Source organism: Fulmarus glacialis, unplaced genomic scaffold (genome assembly GCF_000690835.1).
Source record: "Fulmarus glacialis isolate BGI_N327 unplaced genomic scaffold, ASM69083v1 scaffold33990, whole genome shotgun sequence".
Taxonomy (NCBI): Eukaryota; Metazoa; Chordata; class Aves; order Procellariiformes; family Procellariidae; genus Fulmarus; species Fulmarus glacialis.
Genome location: NW_009188854.1, coordinates 22214 through 27575, shown reverse-complemented (window position 1 = coordinate 27575; position 5362 = coordinate 22214).

Sequence of the window (5362 nt, the reverse complement as noted above, 5' to 3'; positions counted from 1 at the left end):
AGCAAAATGCAGGCAGCAGTAGGCACTGGAAGTAGTAAACATGGATAAGAGCATTCAAAGCTTAGCCTTATTTTTATATAATAGCAAAAGAGTATAGTTGTGGCAACCAGGTACAGGATAGTCTGGGGGTGGGCAGACAGTGGCTTGTTTGGGTTTTTTTGCATTGGGATTGCAGAAAGTTAGGAAGTCCATCTATCAAGAAGAGTAAGGACCACCAGTGTATCTCTGAACTTTGGTCCTCCACAATGTATTGCAGCTCCTCATGGCATTAACCACAAAACCCAGGGCAGCCAGTATAGCAGAATAGGCTGGAGAGGCAGGGAAGGGAAATGTGGGTTTGGGGAGCAACAGAGAAAATATTGTTATCAGAAAATCAATTTACTTTCAGTAAATCTTTTTCAGAATAGAACTTTCACCTAGTGTTCAGCCAAGGTATAGATCACCTTTTTCACATTGTGCCCTCTGAAAGGGGAACACCCAGACAGATTTCACTTCTGCGGAGTATTGTGATCACTGATTTCTACTGCAGGCAAGTAGATGTCGCCAGATTGGGCTGGGGCAGAGAGGAGTTTTGTAATCTGTGGGCAGTGTACTTGTATCTGGCTTGGAATCTGGAAGGAATCTTGCCTTTCTATTTTTCTGAGTAGACCATAAAATCCTGGTTAGCTAAAAGCTATACTCTAGCTGAACCACATGGTCCCACACACCCACTGTTGCTGTAATTCATTATATTCCCCCAGTACACCTCCAGTTCCCGTTGTAAATCCCCGCACATCTCTGCGAATGGGTCTTGCAGAAGCTCTGCACTTGACTCACGCAGCTGCCCGTCGTGGCTATTTGGCTATTAATAGATTCCAGGCAGACCAGTCACAACCCAGCCAGCAGGGTAAACACATTCATTAAAAGGTAATAGTTGCAAGAAGGAGGAAACCTAACCAGGAATAGCTAACCTTAATCATCCAGGATGTTCAGGCAATTTCAGACACCCAATCAGCACTTCAGTGGTCTGGTGATGGGCTCATCCTAGCTGGACCGGAGAGGAAACACCTGACTTCCCTGAATCAGGAGTAGTGAACATCCCAGTGTGAGGCACGAGGAGGGAAGATAAAACATCTCCTGCCAGCCGTGCCTGCAAGCAGGATGAGAAAGGGAAGGAGGCTGCCAGCTGGGGATGCTGGCTGCCCTGACCTGGGGTTCAGGCCACTATCTTTTCCAAGGGAAACCCTCATTTTAGTACTGCCAAATGTCTCTGGGGTGACTGGCAAGCAGAGCTGCTCTAAGGGAGCTTTCTCTAGTCTCCATCAGAAATTTTTCAGAGCTTTTTATTCTGTTATTCATATCTAGCTCTTTAAATGGCTTCTTGTATGAGGTTTAAGGGAGCGGTCAAATCCTCAGGTATTGTAAATCACCAGAGCTCTTGCTGCAATACGTGGGTTTGCAGCCTCAGTTTGTACAGACCCTTTGCAACACGAGAGCTACACAGGTTAATCAGCACTGGCTGAAAAGTAAGGAAAGCTGCAACAAGGAATGTGAATGACTTTAAATTAGCAAAAGTTGTACCTTTGGGATGAAACTCTTGGCTTCTATTTACAGCTGGGCAAGACTTCATGGGCAGATTTGCACAAAGCTTTTCTAAGATTATCACGTACTTCCCAAAGAAGGGGATTTCAGAGAACCAAAAATTACACATAGTTTTGTATCAAAATTGGAAAATTGTTGCTGCCAAAAGAAAAAGCTTATTTTTTGGATGTGGGATTGGGAGATGGAGTCAAAACTTTTTGAGATTTTTCAGAATGGAAGGATTTCATGGTTTGCTTAGAGACAATGATTTAAGTTTCTCTTGTGCTAAAAATAACTTTGAAAAAAGCTCATAAAGAAAAAGAAGACAACTTCAAGAATCATAATTTGACAGAAAATAATTTCTCTCTCAAGCCTCCTTCTCAGCAAGATAACAAACTTACATCAGTTTGGATTCATTTAGTTCCTCCCACAGCTCTTTTTCAATTCAGCAGGTTTTGCTGTGAATGATTTAGCATGAATGGCCCTTCAACTCCAGAGCCAGGGCTATAGTACCAGTATTGTTCTCCTCTCCCCTTAGCGGCGTTATTGTTTGAATTATGCTGGTACCTAAAACCGAGTTATCCTGTTTCCATTGAGATAGTCGCTGGAATTGGCAGCATTATTCCCATGTCCTGATTTTGACGCTACGCCACCAGCAAAACAAAGTCAGCCTAAAGGATAGTACGTGTCCGTGCACGTACACGCACATCTTTCATGCAGAGAGCAACAGCTTTTGATTCTCTGAATTCTTGCGCTAACTTGCCACTGACTTTCACCATGGCTCTCTGCATGCAAGACGTGCAGCTAGAGGATGATAGCCGAGTGCAGTTAGCTACACAGCAGAGGAGAGGAAACAGTGGGAAGGACCTGAACTAGAAGACACAAAAGGACGGGTGTGCGTTAACCAGCTAAGTTGGTTCTTTTGTTTTGCTTTGTTTTGCTTAGCTTCTGCAGCCAGAGTGGAAGCGTAAGATGGCTTTCAGCAACCACACAAACGGCAGTTCGGTCATGCCGAATTCACTTCACATGTTTGTGGAACAAAAGAAGACCCTTCGGTTCAACAATTTCAGCAACCCAGCCTTGGAGATGCAAGAGGAGATAATGGCCTCATTTTACATCCTCATCATCGTTGGGTTTTTTGGCTTTCTTCTCTTTGTCATGATGCTCAGCAATATTGTTTCCAGCAAGCCTGAAAACTACATTGACTATCTCTATTCTGGGAAGCTTAACTCTCAGAGAAGCGAGGTGGAGCTTCCAGGAAAGGAGAGCAAAAACACTTTTGTTATTATCAACAGCACTGCCTTACTGGAGCTGCAAAGGCAGGATGGCAAAAACAACCCTGGGTCTGAAGCGCCGAGCACAGATGCAGCTCTGAGGAATGTATGAACATGGTTTCTTTTTATTATCATTCTGTTGTGGATAAGGAGCCTAAACAGGGATATTTTTCATTCATGAAAGCAAGAAATGAGGAGCTGTGCCAGGACAGATGCAGACCGGTCTTGTGCAAGCTTCCCACGTGCAGCTATGAAGGTACCCCAGTGCAACCTGTGTTATTTCAGCCCCAGGCCTTTGGAGGAGAGGCTGGAAATCAAGTCCTTACTGGCCTAGCTCTTTCACGGCTGTTTCTATCATGTGTTTTTATAGCTTACCTCTCAGGAGCATGGAAGACCTTCCTTTGCATGCTGTTGCTTCAAGCAGGGCCAGTACGTTTCCAGCTGGGGCACTGTTGGTGTGCCTGTTTGCTGTTATTATTTATTTGTTTATTTATTTGGGGGGTCGGAGCTGCCAGTGAACCCATTGGGTGCGTACTCCGCAAGCAGAAAGAGCCGCAACAAGCCTCTGCGTCCACCCTCACCGCCACGCCGGGCACCCAGCGGTGGAGGCAAGCTGACCTACGTCCAGCCCTTCTGGAGGGAAGGTTATTTCAAGGGTCTGAGGGCACATGTGACATTTGAACTTGGTTGCTCGCTTGGCAGGGTTGGTCTGCAGCAGGTTTTTGACAGTGGTCGTGCATTTCTCAGCAGCTCTCTTCCTGCGTGTCAGCCCTTTACCAAAGCCCGGGACAATGAGGAGGGCCAAGACATGCTGACATCTCTCCAGGGTCCCTCCCAGGGCCCACCTGGACAGCATCGGGGCTGACAAGCCCCACCTGTAGCCCTCACAGTTGTGCCACTGTTGTGTCAATAATCCCTGACAAATTCCTTCAGTGTTTAGCGCTAACCCCCTCATCACGAAATCCCACCGAGCCCTCAGTCTCTGCTGCTTCCTTGGGTGGTAGACAGTAAGCAGAGGGGTGCCATGGTACTTTCAGGGTGTCTTCTGCAGGCTACCAAGCCTCAGCAGACACAAGAAGGAGTATTTGCCCACCACATGGCTCAGAGGTGTTCAATCTATGTCCTGTAGAGCCCTGGCATACAGGGGTCCGGGACGGGCAGCTATGGCGAGGCAAACATTGGCAGTGGGCTTCAGCTTGCTATACATGGTCCACACATTCATGGGAAAAAGCTCTGGAGTCTGCAAATCAAAATGATTGGAAACCGGTGGTGCAGATACTCCGAGAACGTTAAGGCATTTTGCTATAGAAGCAAAAATCCTATGAAATCCTATAAAATTGTATGCCTGTGGGCTGGGTGTTGCTAGTTCCATTCAGTCTCCTTTATGTTGCTGTGTGTGTTTGCTTTTTGTTACTGACAGGAAAAAAGATCTCAACCATTTTGTACCCTAGGAAACATTCCTTCCTAACTTTTCTTAAACAGGTTTTTACTCCATCTGTAGCTTCATGTTTTGCTACTGCGATTTCGTTCTCCTTTTTTTTTTTTTTAATGTATCCTTTGCTGCCATGATATAGTGTTATTATTATGGGGTTTTGCCACTGTTTGGTCCAAGCCAACTGCCTGGAAATTATTTACTTCATGTGGGCCATATCCTTAAAGGGAATTTCCACAGCCTGATCTCATAAGATATGTTCCAAGGCTGATACTTCCAGCTGATAGCCAAGATGAAATCCACACTGCTCTCTTGGCTTTCCACACTTCTTCCTTGAATTCCAGAGATTCAGTTTTCCAACACAGACATCTCCTTTTTTGGACAGGTGCATATTCCTCAGACACTGTCTTCAGCAGAGGCCAATTAGGCAGTTGAGTTAGTTAATGGCTTCACTACCATGTCTAGTTTAATAACTGCTCAGTTTGAGCTAGGATCCACTATTTACGCTCGCTACTCCTGACTGCACTCAGTAGCCACGCTCCCATTGCTGCAGCTCAGCTATTCAGATCTGAAAAATGAGAGGTGTTTTGAAGGTAGAAAAAACATTTGCAGTTCCAGATTTGTTCCTTCTACGCAATGTGGGTGTTTTCCAGAAGGTGGCGAGTATCACCGTCCATTTTGGAGAAGGATCAATTTCTGCCCAGTGCCAGCATTGAGAGGAGACTTTAGCCTGACTTCCAGCAGTAGTGACAATTCCTCCTGGTTTGCAGACCCAGTTTATCAATTTTTCCAGTCACGTAACAGTGTCAGGAAGCAGAGTCAAATCTCTCTCTCCATCGTGAGTGTTAGATACAGGTTTCAGACCCCCATCACCCTCACCAGGTTCTGTGCAGTGAAATTTCACCTTCTGCAGCACTGGCTGCTGCTGCTTTTCCGGATGGGCTGATGCAAGGGAAGCGCCAGGCTGGAGCGTGAACTCCGCAGCCGCTGAAAGCGCTCTTTGCCTCCCTGCAAACCCAGATTCTGAAAACTTATTCACTGCTGATGTATGACAGAAGTCTACTGATATCCCCTTCGGTGTCCACTTGGGAACAAG